Raw genomic sequence first — 17,327 nt, 5'->3', positions numbered from 1 at the left:
TATTCGCCGCGTCCAACCTGGATTTGGGCTGCTGTGGCGTTATAAAGCACAGGATAGAAACCGGCACTTCATCGCCCGTTTACCAGCTGCGTACAGGATTCCTTACTCCCAACGTGAGGAGATGGAGCGGCAGGTGCAGGACCTGATTGATCGCGGCATTGTCGAACACTCAAAGTCACCCTGGGGAGCACCAGCACTATTGGTGGAAAAGCCAGATGGCTCGTATCGATTGGTAGTGGACTACCGCAAACTAAATGCCGTAACTCGCATCGATCCATACCCCATCCCCAATATACAGGAGACGCTTTCTCAGCTGGGCTCTGCCAGGTACTTCACGGTAGTGGACATGGCAGCGGGATTCTGGCAGATAGCAATGGATCCGGCAGATGCCGAGAAAACGGCATTCAACACGCCCTCAGGGCACTATGAATGGAAAAGAATGCCGATGGGTCTGGCCAACAGCCCTGCTGTCTGGCAGAGAACCGCTGATGTTATCCTGGCAGGTCTTCTGGGGAGGCTGTGCTTCGTGTATATGGATGACATTATCATATACAGTGACAGTTTTGAGAACCATTTGCGCAATATTGAGCAGGTTTTGGTGCGACTAAGAGGAGCGGGTCTCAAGCTGAAGCCCTCTAAGTGCCAATTCCTCAAAAACGAGGTGAAATACCTCGGGCACGTTGTTTCAGCTGACGGCGTGCGACCGGACCCTGAGAAACTAAGGTGTGTCTCAGATTTTCCATCCCCGACTAGCGTCCGCCAGGTCCGGCAGTTTCTCGGCCTGATCGGTTACTACCGAAGGCACATAGAGGAGTTCGCCAAGCTCGCTAAGCCGCTCACCGCCTTAACAGCCAAAAATGTCGCCTTTCGCTGGGACGAAAACGCGGAGAATGCTTTTGGGGCCCTGAAAAGGAAGCTAATCAGTGAACCGCTGTTGCGCCACCCGGATTTTAATTTGCCCTTCGTTATGGCCACAGATGCGTCAAAGTTCGCAGTTGGTGCCGTGCTATCTCAGGTTATCGAGGGCAAAGAACATCCCGTTGCTTTTGCTAGCCGAGAGCTGAGCCCCACAGAGCAAAAGTACGGAGCTACGGAAAGGGAGTGCCTCGCCGTTGTCTGGGCAGTAAAGCACTTCAGATGCTACCTTTACGGCCGCACATTCAAGCTAGTCACAGACTGCCATCCTCTGAAATGGGTGATGAGTGCCAGGGACCCTACCTCGCGACTCGCTCGATGGAATATACACCTGCAGGAATACTGATTTGAAGTTGAGCACAAGTCAGGAGAGACACATCTGAATGCTGATGCACTCAGCCGCACAGCTGCCGTGGCAGCTATAGATGAGTTTGTCCCCGTAGTCGACCCCGCCGAATTACGCACAGAGCAGTGCAAAGATCCTGACCTGAAGCGAATAATCGAAAGCTTAGAGGGCGCACCGTCTCACCCCGAACAGCTAGGTTATTTCATTGGCAAAGACGGCACCCTGTGTCGGCGCACGAGGCCAACCAGGAAAGGGAGACCAGAGAAAACCGCTTGGGAGAGAGTCGTCATACCTCGGTCGTGGACAGAAAGGGTTCTTCGCGCGTTTCACGATGCGCCATGCGCCGGTCATTTTGGCGTAGCGAAGACACGCAGGCGTGTGGAGCGTTTGTACTTTTGGAGTGGCATGCGACAGGATGTTAGAGACTAGTGTGCGAAGTGTCATTCCTGTCTCGAAAGAAAAACACCCAAGGGACGAAGACCAGCTCCAATTCAGCCGTTCCCTGAGGTTTCGGCTCCCTTCGAGCGGACAGGTATGGACATAATGGGCCCATTGCCCACGACCACTTCCGGAAACAAGTACATTTTAGTATTTGTCGATCACCTTTCAAAATACGCGGAAGCCGTAGCACTCCCAGATCAGAAGGCAGACACGGTTGCAAGAGCATTTGTCGAACAGATCGTGCTCCGACATGGACCCCCGAGGCAACTCTTGACAGATCAGGGAACGAACTTCGTGTCGCAGCTAATGAGGAGAGTTTGCGAGCTGCTTAAGATCGCTAAGAAGCAGACAACACCGTACCATCCGGCTTGCAACGGCGCGGTGGAGCGACTGAACCAAACCGTGGCCGGGTTCCTGTCGCATTTTGTTTCGCGCGACCAGCGGGACTGGGACTTGTGGCTCCCGTATGCAATGTTTGCCTACAATTCCGCAGCACACGAGAGCACGGGCGAATCGCCATTCTTTCTTCTCTACGGCCGAGACCCGGACCAGCCTAGTTAAGTGCCAGAGGGCCCCCGTCGTGTCCCATACGCTTCACTGGACGACTATAAGGTTGAGCTAGAGTCGCGCTTGCAAGTGGCGAGGGACATCGCAAAGGAGGCCTTAAAGAAAGCGGCGAAGCGCAGGAAGGAGGTGCACGATCGCAGTGCTAGAGACGCGCCGTTTGATGTGGGGGACAGCGTGTACATTGAAAACTGCCAAAGGCAGATTGGGCTAGCTCCTAAGTTCCAGACGAAGTGGAGAGGACCGTGCGAGGTTGTCGAGAAGCTTTCTCCGGTAAACTTCAGAGTCCGAGACGTGAACCGGCGCTTGATAAGGATACACGCAAATCGCCTCAAGTCGGCACCGGTTCAGTATTCACGAAATGAGGAAAGGGAAAGTGCGGATTTTGATGGGGACAGAAGTGAAGCGGAGCGCGCAGATAGTTCGCAAGAAACGCCCTCTCCTGCATTTGTTCGGCAGGCGCCCGAGGTGACGGCCGGAATGCCACCGGATTTACTTCATGCATTGCTAGAAGAAGCGCGCGAGGTTGCCGCGCAGATAACGCCAGGAGAGGCTCCTGCCACGAGCCCTCGCGAGTCCCAAAGCAGACAAAGGGGCACAGACTTACTTAGTATGACTCATGAAGGCCGATATCCGCTGCGAAATCGGAAAGCTAAGTCGGACTCATGGCGTAAACAGAGCGGAGTTGTGAACTGGTTAGAATTGTGTAATGCCGCAGCTCATAACATTGCTATGTGCTTATGTGTTAAGTTATCGGAGTTGGTAGTTAAACCTTTCTGTCATTAAGTAACACCTTCACAGGAGAGCATGCGGAGCGCATGCAGAACCTGCTCTACTTCCTTTCGTTATCTATATTTTTGTCTGTGCCGTGATCGTGCTAGAAGTGGGAGCTCCTTTGTAACTGTGGTAAATTTATTTCGTCCAGTTTGGACTAGAAAGGAGAGGCTTGGGTGCTGAGTTTCATGTTTATCTGTAAAAGAAGATCAGTGCTGCCCCTGGAGACGCCAGTTATGACAGCGGAGGCATATGGTGTTGTGCAGTGGTGTTGAGTGCAGCGAAAAGTGTTTTGTCGGACGCACTGTGCGAGGCGATTCAGAAAGACAAGGGGAGCTGCGTGGACTCAAATGTTCGGAGAACATTCTTCTGGAGGGTGAGCGAGTGTGACATTCCTTGTGTGTGCTACGAGGTACATTCCTTGTGTGTGCTACGAGGTACATTCCTTGTGTGTGCTACGAGGTTCCGCGTTCGACGGCGCGGCGTAGACGGAGACCCAGATGACAGCGGCATCATCAATTACCCAGCCATGCTCTTTGAGTGACGACCAGAACGAAGGGACCCGCCGCCGTCGCCGCGGGGAAACAGGCTTTATCCTCCCTAATTGGCGTGGCGGTTCCAGGGGCGGCCCTCCCGAGCACATTCCAGGACAAGGGAACTGTCAGCGGGCCAGAGCGCGCCGTACCACAGCCGACGCTATGCGCTACCGCGAAGACAACCTTCTTTCCCTCAGACTCAACACGTGAGGGGAGCGAGACGATAAGTGCGGTGGTATGTTTGTGCGCCCAAGTGAAAGCCCTAGCCCCCCTCCTTCCCCTCCGGCGTGGGCGTCCTCACCCTAGGGAGTGTGGAGAAGAGGATATAAAAATCGACAAGCAGTACGGAAGAAGCACGCTCAGGACGACATCGTTCGCCAAGAGGGCCGTCAGCGCCGAAGCCCGACGGCGTGCAGCTTCTGCCAGCAACCGCTCGAGCCCAACTCCAGAGCCACTCCATCGCCCCCATGAAGTCGTCGGCACGTAAGCTCGGACGCCCCAGCCTCTGATGTATAATCTTAATCATGTGTAATTATTGAATATACCTGTTTGTTTAAACTGAGCCAATGCGGTGTCTCTTTGCCTCTGCGTCCCGTGTGGACCTGCGCATTATGGGGTCATCACAGTCATTATCGAGACCAACCAGAAGCCACTTCTGTCAATCGCTGCTAAAGAAATTTGTGACATGCCCCCACGATTGCAGAGATTTTTTTAAGACTTCTCTGATATGACTATGTTCTACAGTACGTTCCAGGGAAGCACCTGGTCTTGGCAGACATGCTCTCACGATCGACTACACCCGGGGGTGTTGACAATGCTGGTGCCACAGAAGACGTCGAAGTTCACGCACTACAGCTCCTGAACGGCATGGTCACGGTAACAACGCAGCAAAAACTGGCAAAGGAAACTGCTCGTGACTGCTACTTGCAGGCTCGTCAGCAACTTATCAGCAGGAAACTCAATTCAAGGTGAGCTGAAGCCCTTTTCATCTGAACTGTCCGTAATCAACGGAATTCTGTTCAAAGGAACAAAAGCTGTCATACCGAGAAGCATGAGACAAGAAATGCTAACAAGAATTCATGCCGGCCACCTTGGCTTAAACAAATGCAAAGAAAGAGCAAGACTTCTCGTTTTTTGGCCAGGCTTGAACAACGACATCGCAGTGCTTCTCCAAAACTGTTCTACATGCAGAAAGTTCGCGTACCAGCAAGCCAACGAACCGCTGATAATGCGCCCGGTGCCGCAGTGTGCGTGGTACAGGGTCGGAGCGGACATCTTTTGTTTTGGGGGAAATTCTTACGTTGTCGTATATGATGCTCTTTCCAACTTGCCAGATGTCGAGAGGCTTCCAGACACAAGTGCAAGAAGTGTTGTTTCGGCTCTCTGTGCTATGTTTGCTCGATACGGCATTCCTATCGAACTGTGCACTGATAATGGACCACAGTTTTCAAGCCAAGAGTTCGCAGCCTTCGCTAAAGAGTATGATTTTGCGCACGTCACGTCTAGCCCACACTACCCGCAGTCTAACGGCCTTGCCGAAAAAGGTGTGCAAATTGTCAAGCGGATAATGAAGAAAACTCAAGACGCACGACACGACTTCTGGCTAGGCCTTCTGGCCTGTCGATCAACGCCACTGATTGATGGTCAATCCCCTGGCGAGCTTCAAGGCAGGCGCCTTCGATCTAATCTCCCCGATTTTGGTGGTATCAAGACTATCGAAGTCAAGAAGCACCGCCAGACACCCAAAGGACAGCCGTTGCCTCAACTAGGAAAAGGTGACGTCGTCAGGCTGCGAAACACAACTTGGTCACAAAAAGGAAAGGTGGTTGGGAAAGCTGCCCCGAGGTCCTACCACGTTGTAACTGAAATTCGTCGTGTTCTCCGGCGCAACAGGCGACACCTGCTTCATTCCAGCGAGCAGTATGCTGAAACAAGTGACGATGACACCGACGACTGCGCAGACGAAGCTGACCCAAATGCACGGAACAGTCCAGGGACTGTGACACCGCAGCCTTCTGGCACTACCAGTGCAGCACCCCAGCAGCCTCCGGGGCTCTGTAACCAACATCTAGTCCACGGTGCCACGCCTTCGGCTTCAATTACCCATCCAGAGCAACCCACAAGTGTCATCAGTCTGAGTAGGTCGACTCGTACCGCGAAGCCTCCCCAACGTCTTCGTTATGACGCTGCTTTCAATCAGTTATCATGAACTTGAACCACTGTCTTGGGCAAACCTTGGAAGGATGTATCGGGCTTGCGTGATAACACGATAACAATGTGCCTGACATGCGCAGTGCGTAAACCGCGCTATCACGAAGGCTATATATATCAATGCCCTGCAATAAACTTGATTGTTCTTGTTCTGGCCTTCATGCTGGCGAGTGCCGTCATTGCGAACTGATACACCTTATATTCGTGAATTGCCAGGACACCGCTTCAAGTGCAGTGAACATAGAGCTGGTCACCATTTTTCGAGATCAAGTCAAGAAATAGTGCATCAGCAACCTGTTCTCGACCTCCAGCTCTGTGCAGCCATCGTTTTTAGGGAACAATGCAGCTACCACTTTTAGGATGTTGGCTTCATTTTATGTGCATGTGATCGCCAACAGGACGTTTTTTTTAATATTCAGGGCTCTTATTTGTGGCCAGCAATCAAGAAAGCAAGTGAGCGTTCCAAAATATTTTGATTTTCATCTATGCAGAAATTCATGAACTAGCCAGCTTCTGTATGTGCTGACTGCAAGTCAAGAATAAATATTTGCATTCATGTTGCATGGACGTTTGCTGTTACCTCTCAATTTTGTACTGCGCTTTTATACAGGCTCAAAGCTGGCCGTATGTCACAGGAGCCAAGCTCCGGACGACAGATGAAACCTGCAGTTTTTAGTGAAAAAGAAATTCTGAAGGAGCTTTGCACAACTGCCTTTTCTGCCTTGACCTTTTGAAGTAGTCATGAATTGCCAGGAGACTGCTGCAAGTCCAGAGTGAACAAGGAGCTGGTCAACATTTTTCAATATCAAATCAAGAAATAGTGCATTAGCAACCTATTCTAAACCTCCAGCTCTGTGCAGTCATCCTTTTTTTAGGGAACAATGCAGCTACCACATTTAGGATGTTGGCTTCATTTCATGTGCAAGTGCTCACCAAAAGGACTATTTTTTTAATATTCAGCGTTGTTATTTGTGGAAAGCAATCAAGAAAACAAGTGAGCATTCCAAAAAGATGTTGAGGTTGTTTATTTATGCAGAAATCCATGAACTAGCCAGTTTCTGTGTGTGCTGACTGCAAGTCAAGAATAAATATATGCATTCATGTTGCATAGATGCCTGCTGTTACCTCTCAATTTTGTACTGCACTTTTATACAGGCTCAAAGCTTGCCGTATGTCTCAGCAGCCAAGCTCCGAACGACAGATGAAAGCTGCATTTTTTTAGTGAAAAAAAAAAATTCTGAAACATCTTTGCACAACTGCCATCTCTGCCTTGGACCTTGTGAAGTAGTAATGAATTGCCGGGAGACTGCTGCAAGTCAAGAGTGAACATGGAGCTGGTCAACATTTTTTAAGATCAAACCAAGAAATAGGGCATTAGCAACCTATTTTAAACCTCCAGCTCTGTGCAGCCATCCTTTCTTAGGGAACAATGCAGCTACCACATTTAGGATGTTGGCTTCATTTGATGTCGAAGTGCTCACCAACAGGACGTTTCTTATAATATTCAGCGTTGTTATTTGTGGCAAGCAATCAAGAAAACAAGTGAGCATTCCTAAATGATGTTCAGGTTGGTTAGCTATGCAGAAATCAATGAACTAGCCAGTGTCTGTAAGTGCTGACTGCAAGTCAAGATTAAACATTTGCATTCATGTTGTATGGAAGTTTACTCTTACCTCTCAAATTTATATTGCGTGTATACAGGCTCAAAGCTGGACGTATGTCACAGGAGCCAAGCTCCGAACGACAGATGAAAGCTGCATTTTTTAGTGAAAAACAAATTCTGAAGCAGCTTTGCACAACTGTCATCTCTGCCTTGGACCTTGTGAAGTAGTCATGAATTGTCAGGAGACTACTGCAACTCCAGACTGAACATGGAGCTGGTCAACATTTTTTAAGATCAAAACGAGAAATAGTGCATTAGCAACCTATTCTAAACCTCCACCTCTGTGCAGCCATCCTTTTTTTAGGTGACATTGCAGCAACCACATTTAGGATGTTGGCTTCATTTGATGTGCAAGTGCTCACCAAAAGGACTATTTTTTTTAATATTCAGCGTTGTTATATGTGTAAAGCAATCAAAAAAACAAGTGAGCATTCCAAAAAGATGTTGAGGTTGTTTATCTATGCAGAAATCTATGAACTAGCCAGTTCCTGTAAGTGCTGACTGAGAGTCAAGATTAAATATTTGCATTCATGTTGCATAGATGAATCTGTTACCTCTCAATTTTGTACTGCTCTTTTATACAGGCTCAAAGCTGGCCGTATGTCACAGCAGCCAAGCTCCGAACGACAGATGAAACCTGCATTTTTTGTGAAAAAGAAACTTTGAAGCAGCTTTGCACAATTGCCATCTCTGCCTAGGACCTCGTGAAGTAGTCATGAATTGCCAGATGACTCTGCCGGAAGTGCAGAGTGAACATAGAGCTGGTCAACAATTTTCATGATGAAATCAAGAAATAGGGCATCAGCAACCTATTCTAAACCTCCAGCTCTGTGCAGATATCCTTTTGGTAGGGAAAAATGCAGCTACCCCATTTAGGATGTTGGCTTCATTTCATGTGCAAGTGATCACCAACTACACGTATTTTAATAATCAGCGTTCTTATTTGTGGAAAGCAATCAAGACAGCAAGTGAGCGTTCCAAACAGATTTTGAGGTTGTTCATCTATGCAGAAATTCATGAACTAGACAGCTTCTGTAAGTGCTGACTGCAAGTCAAGAATAAACATTTGCATTCATGTTGCATGAACGTTTGCTGTTACCTCTCAATTTTATATTGCGCTTTTATACAGGCTCAGAGCTGACCGTATGACACAGGAGCCAAGCTCCGAACGACAGATGAAAGCTGAATTTTTTAGTGAAAAATCTGAAGCAGCTTTGCACAGCTGCCATCTGTGCCTTGCAACTTGTGAAGTAGTCATGAATTGCCAAGAGACTCTGCTGTAAGTGCAGAGTGAACATAGTGCTGGTCACTATTTTTCAAGATCAAATCAAGAAATAGCGCATCAGAAACCTACTCTCAACCTCCAGCTCTGTGCACCCATCCTTTTTTTAGGGAACAATGCAGCTACCACATTTAGGATGATGGCTTCATTTGATGTGCAAGTGATCACCAACAGGATGTTTTTTAACATGCAGCGTTCTTGTTTGTGGCCAGCAATCCAGACAGTAAGTGAGCAATCCAAAAAGATTTTGAGGTTGTTCATCTATGCTGAAATCCATGAACTAGCCAGCTTCGGTAAGTGTTGACTGAAAGTCCAGATTAAATATCTTCATTCATGTTGCATGGACGTTTCCTTTAACCTCTCAATATTAAATTGCGCTTTTATACAGGCTCAAAGCTGGCCATATGTCACAGGAGCCAAGCTCCGAACGACAAAGGAAAGCTGAATTTTTAGTGCAAAATCTGAAGCAGCTTTGCACAACTGCAATTTCTGCCTTGGACCTTGTGAAGTAGTCATGAATTGTCAGGAGACTGCTGCAAGTCCAGAGTGAACATGGAGCTGGTCAACATTTTTCATGATCAAATCAAAAAATAGTGCATCAGCAACCTTTTCTAAACCTCCAGCTCTGTGCAGCCATCCTTTTTTTAGGGAACAATGCAGATACCACATTTAGAATGTTGGCTTCATTTGATGTGCAAGTGATCACCAACAGGACGTTTTTTTTTAATATTAAGCATTCGTATTTGTGGCCAGCAACAGCAAGCTTCTGTAAGTGGAGACTGCAAGTCAAGATTAAATATTTGCATTCATGCTGCATGGATGTATACTGTTACCTTTCAATTTTATATTGCGCTTTTATACAGGCTCAAAGCTGGCTGTATGTCCCAGGAGCCAAGCTCCGGACGACAGATGAAAGCTGCAGTTTTTAGTGAAAAAGAAATTCTGAAGGAGCTTTGCACAACTGCAATTTCTGCCTTGGACCTTGTGAAGTAGTCATGAATTGTCAGGAGACTACTGCAAGTCCAGAGTGAACATGGAGCTGGTCAACATTTTTCAAGATCAAATCAAGAAATAGTGCATTAGCAACCTATTCTAAACCTCCAGCTCTGTGCAGACATCCTTTTTTAGGGAACAATGCAGCTACCACATTTAGGATGTTGGCTTCAATTGATATGGAAGTGCTCACCAACAGGACGTTTTTTTAATATTCAGCGTTGTTATTTGTGGAAAGCAATCAAGAAAACAAGTGAGCATTCCTAAAAGATGTTGAGGTTCTTTAGCTATGCCGAAATCCATGAACTAGCCAGCTTCTGTAAATGCTGACTGCAAGTCAAGATTAAATATTTACATTCATGTTGCATGGACGTTTGCTGGTACCTCTCAATTTTATATTGCGCTTTTACACAGGCTCAAAGCTGGCCGTATGTCACAGGAGCGAAGCTCCGAACGGCAGAAGAAAGCTGCATTTTTTCAGTGAAAAAGAAATTATGAAGCAGCTTTGCACAATCTGCCAACTCTGCTTTGCACCTTGTGAAGAAGTCATGAATTTCCAGGAGACACTGCTGCAAGTGCAGAGTGAACACGGGGCTGGTCACCATTTTTCAAGAACAGATCAAAGAAATAGTGCATCAGCAACCTATTCTCAACCTACAGCTCTGTGCAGCTATTCTTTTTTAAGGAACAATGCAGCTACCCCTTTTAGGATGTTGGCTTCATTTGATGAGCAAGTGATCACCAACTACACGTATTTTAATATTCAGCGTTTTTATTTGTGGAAAGCAGTCAAGACAGCAAGTGAGCGTTCCAGAAAGATTTTGAGGTTGTTCATCTATGCAGAAATTCATGAACTAGCCAGCTTCTGTAAGTGCTGACTGCAAGTCAAGATTAAAAATTTGCATTCGTGTTGCATGGACGTTTGCTGTTACCTCTCAATTTTACATTGCGCTTTTATACAGGCTCAAAGCTGACCGTATGACACAGGAGCCAAGCTCCGAACGACAGATGAAAGCTGAATTTTTTAGTGAAAAATCTGAAGCAGCTTTGCACAACTGCCATCTCTGCCTTGCAACTTGTGAAGTAGTCATGAATTGCCAAGAGACTCTGCTGTAAGTGCAGAGTGAACATGGAGCTGGTCACTATTTTTCAAGATCAAATCAAGAAATAGCGCATCAGAAACCTACTCTCAACCTCCAGCTCTGTGCACCCATCCTTTTTTTAGGGAACAATGCAGCTACCACATTTAGGATGATGGTTTAATTTGATGTGCAAGTGATCACCAACAGGATGCTTTTTAACATGCAGCGTTCTCGTTTGTGGCCAGCAATCGAGACAGTAAGTGAGCAATCCAAAAAATTTTCATGTTGTTCGTCTATGCTGAAATCCATGAACTAGCCAGCTTCGGTAAGTGTTGACTGCATGTCCATATTAAATATCTGCATTCATGTTGCATGGGCCTTTCCTTTAACCTCTCAATTTTATATTGCGCTTTTATACAGGCTCAAAGCTGGCCATATGTCACAGGAGCCAAGCTCCGAACGACAGATGAAAGCTGACTTTTTTAGTGAAAAATCTGAAGCAGATTTGCACAACTGCAATTTCTGCCTTGGACCTTGTGAAGTAGTCATGAATTGTCAGGAGACTGCTGCAAGTCCAGAGTGAACATGGAGCTGGTCAACATTTTTCATGATCAAATCAAGAAATAGTGCATCAGCAACGTTTTCTAAACCTCCAGCTCTGTGCAGCCATCATTTTTTTAGGGAACAATGCAGCTACCACATTTAGAATATTGGCTTCATTTGATGTGCAGGTGATCACCAACAGGACGATTTTTTTATTATTAAGCATTCTTATTTGTGGCCAGCAACAGCAAGCTTCTGTAAGTGCAGACTGCAAGTCAAGATTAAATATTTGCATTCATGCTGCATTAATGTTTACTGTTACCTTACATTTTTATATTGCGCTTCTATACAGGCTCAAAGCTGGCCGTATGTCCCAGGAGCCAAGCTCCGGACGACAGATGAAAGCTGCATTTTTTAGTGAAAAAAAATTCTGAAGCAGCTTTGCACAACTGCCTTTTCTGCCTTGACTTTGTGAAGTAGTCATGAATTGGCAGGAGACTGCTGCACGTCCAGAGTGAACATGGAGCTGGTCAACATTTTTCAAGATCAAATCAAGAAATAGTGCATTAGCAACCTGTTCTAAACCTCCAGCTCTGTGCAGATATCCTTTTTAAGGGAACAATGCAGCTACCACATTTAGGATGTTTTCTTCAATTGATATGGAAGTGCCCACCAACAGGACGTTTTTTTAATATTCAGCGTTGTTATTTGTGGAAAGCAATCAAGAAAACAATTGAGCATTCCTAAAAGATGTTGATGTTCTTTAGCTATGCAGAAATTCATGAACTATCCAGTTTTTGTAAGTGCTGACTGCAAGTCAAGATTAAACATTTGCATTCATGTTGTATGGACGCTTACTGTTACCTCTCAATTTTATATTGCGTGTATACAGGCTCAAAGCTGGCCGTATGTCTGAGGAGCCAAGCTCCGAACGACCGATGAAAGCTGCATTTTTTAGTGAAAAACAAATTCTGAAGCAGCTTTGCAGAACTGCCATCTCTGCCTTGGACCTTGTGAAGTAGTCATGAATTGCCAGGAGACTGCTGCAACTCCAGAGTGAACATGGAGCTGGTCAACATTTTTTAAGATCAAATCAAGAAATAGTGCATTAGCAACCTACTCTAAACCTCCAGCTCTGTGCAGCCATCCTTTTTTTAGGGAACAATGCAGCTACCCCATTTAGGATGTTGGCTTTATTTCATGTGCAAGTGATCACCAACAGGATGTTTTTTAACATGCAGCGTTCTTGTTTGTGGCCAGCAATCCAGACAGTAAGTGAGCAATCCAAAAAGATTTTGAGGTTGTTCATCTATGCTGAAATCCATGAACTAGCCAGCTTCGGTAAGTGTTGACGGCAAGTCCAGATTAAATATCTGCATTCATGTTGCATGGACGTTTCCTTTAACCTCTCAATTTTATATTTCGCTTTTATACAGGCTCAAAGCTGGCCATATGTCACAGGAGCCAAGCTCCGAACGACAGATGAAAGCTGACTTTTTTAGTGAAAAATCTGAAGCAGCTTTGCACAACTGCAATTTCTGCCTTGGACCTTGTGAAGTAGTCATGAATTGTCAGGAGACTGCTGCAAGTCCAGAGTGAACATGGAGCTGGTCAACATTTTTCATGATCAAATCAAGAAATAGTACATCAGCAACCTTTTCTAAACCTCCAGCTCTGTGCAGCCATCATTTTTTTAGGGAACAATGCAGCTACCACATTTAGAATGTTGGCTTCATTTGATGTGCAGGTGATCACCAACAGGACGATTTTTTTATTATTAAGCATTCTTATTTGTGGCCAGCAACAGCAAGCTTCTGTAAGTGCAGACTGCAAGTCAAGATTAAATATTTGCATTTATGCTGCATGAATGTTTACGGTTACCTTACATTTTTATATTGCGCTTTTATACAGGCTCAAAGCTGGCCGTATGTCCCAGGAGCCAAGCTCCGGACGACAGATGAAAGCTGCATTTTTTAGTGAAAAAAAATTCTGAAGCAGCTTTGCACAACTGCCTTTTCTGCCTTGACTTTGTGAAGTAGTCATGAATTGGCAGGAGACTGCTGCACGTCCAGAGTGAACATGGAGCTGGTCAACATTTTTCAAGATCAAATCAAGAAATAGTGCATTAGCAACCTGTTCTAATCCTCCAGCTCTGTGCAGATATCCTTTTTAAGGGAACAATGCAGCTACCACATTTAGGATGTTGGCTTCAATTGATATGGAAGTGCCCACCAACAGGACGTTTTTTAATATTCAGCGTTGTTATTTGTGGAAAGCAATCAAGAAAACAATTGAGCATTCCTAAAAGGTGTTGAGGTTCTTTAGCGATGCAGAAATCTATGAACTATTCAGTTTTTGTAAGTGCTGACTGCAAGTCAAGATTAAACATTTGCATTCATGTTGTATGAACGCTTACTGTTACCTCTCAATTTTATATTGCGTGTATACAGGCTCAAAGCTGGCCGTATGTCACAGGAGCCAAGCTCCAAACGACCGATGAAAGCTGCATTTTTTAGTGAAAAACAAATTCTGAAGCAGCTTTGCAGAACTGCCATCTTTGCCTTGGACCTTGTGAAGTAGTCATGAATTGCCAGGAGACTGCTGCAACTCCAGAGTGAAAATGGAGCTGGTCAACATTTTTTAAGATCAAATCAAGAAATAGTGCATTAGCAATCTACTCTAAACCTCCAGCTCTGTGCAGCCATCCTTTTTTTAGGGAACAATGCAGCTACCCCATATAGGATGTTGGCTTTATTTAATGTGCAAGTGATCACCAACTACACGTATTTTAATATTCAGCGCTCTTATTTGTGGAAAGCAATCAAGACAGCAAGTGAGCGTTCCAGAAAGATTTTGAGGTTGTTCATCTATGCAGAAATCTATGAACTAGCCAGCTTCTGTAAGTGCTGACTGCAAGTCAAGATTAAACATTTGCATTCATGTTGCATGGACATTTGCTGTTACCTCTCAATTTTATATTGCGCTTTGATACAGGCTCAAAGCTGACCGTATGACACAGGAGCCAAGCTCCGAACGACAGATGAAAGCTGACTTTTTTAGTGAAAAATCTGAAGCAGCTTTGCACAACTGCAATTTCTGCCTTGGACCTTGTGAAGTAGTCATGAATTGTCTGGAGACTGCTGCAAGTCCAGAGTGAACATGGAGCTGGTCAACATTTTTCAAGATCAAATCAAGAAATAGTGCATTAGCAACCTATTTTAAACCTCCAGCTCTGTGCAGACATCCTTTTTTAGGGAACAATGCAGCTACCACATTTAGGATGTTGGCTTCACTTGATGTTCAAGTGATCACCAACAGGACGTTTTTTTAATATTCAGCGTTCATATTTGTGACCAGCAAAAGGAAGCTTCTGTTGGTGCAGAGTGCAAGTCACGATTAAAAATTTGCATTCATGTTTCATGGACGTTTGCTGTTGCCTCTCAATTTTATATTGCGTTTATACAGACTAAAAGCTGGCCGTTTGTTACAGGAGCCAAGCTCCGAACGACAGATGAAAGCTGCATTTTTTAGTGAAAAAGAAATTTTGAAGCAGCTTTGCACAACTGCCATCTCTGCCTTTGACCTTGTGCAGTAGTCATGATTTTCCAGGAGACTCTGCTGCAAGTGCAGAGTGAACATGGAGCATGTCAACATTTTTCAAGGTCAAATCAAGAAATAGTGCATCAACAACCTATTCTCAACCTCCAGCTCTGTGCAGCCATCCTTTTTTAGGGAACAATGCTGCTACCACATTTAGGTTGTTGGCTTCATTTGATGTGCAAGTCAGAACCAACAGGACGTTTTTTTTTCATATCCAGCGGTCTTATTTGTGGCCAGCAATCAAGACAGCAAGTGAGCGTTCCAAAAAGATATTGAGGTTGTTAATCTATGCAGAATTCCATGAACTAGGCAGCTTCTGTAAGTGCTGAGTGCAAGTCAAGATTAAACATTTGCATTCATGTTGCGTGGACGTTTGCTGTTACCTCTCAATTTTATATTGCGCCTTCATACAGGCTCAAAGCTGGCCGTATGTCAAAGCAGCCAAGCTCCGGACGACAGATGAAAGCTGGAGTTTTTTAGTGAAAAAGAAACTATGAAGCAGCTTTGCACAATCTGCCATCTCTGCCTTGCACCTTGTGTATCGGGCTTGCGTGATAATACGATAACAATGTGCCTGACATGCGCAGTGCGCAAACAGCGCTATCACGAAGGCTATATATATCAATGCCCGGCAATAAACTTGATTCTTCCTGTTCTGGCCTTCATGCTGTCGAGTGCCGTCATTGCGAACTGATACATGGTGTCAGAAGTGGCCAGTTGGGCAGGGCGTAGCTCGGAGCGCCATGGACCTGCTGAAGCCCCCGGAACCTTTGCAGCTCTCCGGTAACCTGTCGCAGAATTGGAAGCGGTTTAAGCAAAAACTGGAACTCTTCATCAAGGCGACCACGCCAAAGGACGACCCAAGAAGCGGAGCAGCGAAAGCTGCACTCCTGTTGAGCGTTGCCGGAGACGAAGCACTTGACGTCTTCAACGCGTTTACGTTTGGTAAGCAGGAAGAAGGAAGATTACGACACCCTGGTCCGGAAGTGTGAAGCATACTGTGCCGAGGTAAGCAATGAAGTGCATGAGCGGTATGTTTTCCGCTCGAAAAAACAAGAAGACGGAGAGCCGTTTGAAAGATTTATTAGAGACCTCAAGAAGCAAGCAGCGCAATGCAACTTCGAAGGACTGCACGATTCAATGATCAGGGATCAGATCGTCTTTGGGACGAATAATTCCAAACTGCGTGAAAAAATGCTGCGGGAAAAGGGCTTAACGTTGTTAAAGGCTGAAGAAATGTGCAGGGTAGCGGAATCAGTGGCACAAAGAAATCAGGTCTGGGCCAGGCCCAGTGACAGCATTGAGTCCGTCTCTCGCAGTAGGGCATCGTGCCACCGCTGCGTAGACCGGCAAGAGACCAGTGCAGTAAACGGTAGTTCGTACCGGTGCAAGAAATGCAACCGACGGCACGAGCCGAGGCAGTGTCCTGCTTACGGAAAAAGATGCTACACTTGTCGAAAGCTGCATCACTTTGCGATTTGTTGTTCGGCCAGGGCGGTCGTCAACGAAGTCGGCGCACAGTTCAATATAAGTTTGATGATCTTGACGTCTGCATCGACAGCTGCATTACTGGTTATTGGACTGTCGAAGCCAAAGTTGGGGGTCGTAAAGCATTATTCAAGGTGGACACCAGAGCACTAGCAAGCCTCTTACCATTTTCGATATACCGCAAGTTGAAAACTGCCGAACTGAATCCTACGATCTCTGTGCTGCGAGCATACAATGGAGGCATCATCACCAACATCGGAACAACAGTCCAAAAAAATAACCGTTGGAGATGCTGCAACTACAGTGAAATTCTACATGGTGAACAATGGACGTCGTGCAATACTGGGGCTTCACGCATGCGAAGCTCTAGGCCTTGTGCATCGCACAGTGGACACTGTCGGCACTGCTGCTGAGTACGAAGCGATCAAGCACTTCAGGCACTTCTTTGAGGGTTTAGGATGCCTAAAGCAACCATACAGCATGGTACTACAGACAGATGCTACCCCAGTCGTCCAGCCAGCGCGGCGGGTGCCCCTGTCTTTGCGCCAACCGCTTCGCGACGAGATTCAAAGAATGGAGGGAGCTGGTATCATCACAAAAGAAGATGGTCCAACCGATTGGGTAAGCCCTTTGGTTTTGGTCAAAAAGAAAGACTGCAGTCTTAGGGTGTGCATGGACCCGAGAAGGATCAATAAGCGTATTAAGAGGCAACACTACCAGCTTCCCAGGCGAGAAGATATTGAAGCAGAATTGACCGGCACTTGCTACTTTAGTTACCTAGATGCAAACTCTGGATTTCACCAGATACCGCTCGACGACGCAACATCAAAAATTTGCACTTTTGCCACTCCTTTCGGTCGATACCCTTACTTGCGCCTGCCGTTTGGCA

The sequence above is a fragment of the Amblyomma americanum genome, chromosome 5 (assembly GCF_052857255.1).
Source record: "Amblyomma americanum isolate KBUSLIRL-KWMA chromosome 5, ASM5285725v1, whole genome shotgun sequence".
In the NCBI taxonomy this organism is placed as follows: domain Eukaryota; kingdom Metazoa; phylum Arthropoda; class Arachnida; order Ixodida; family Ixodidae; genus Amblyomma; species Amblyomma americanum.
Note: the sequence above shows the minus strand (reverse complement) of the source record.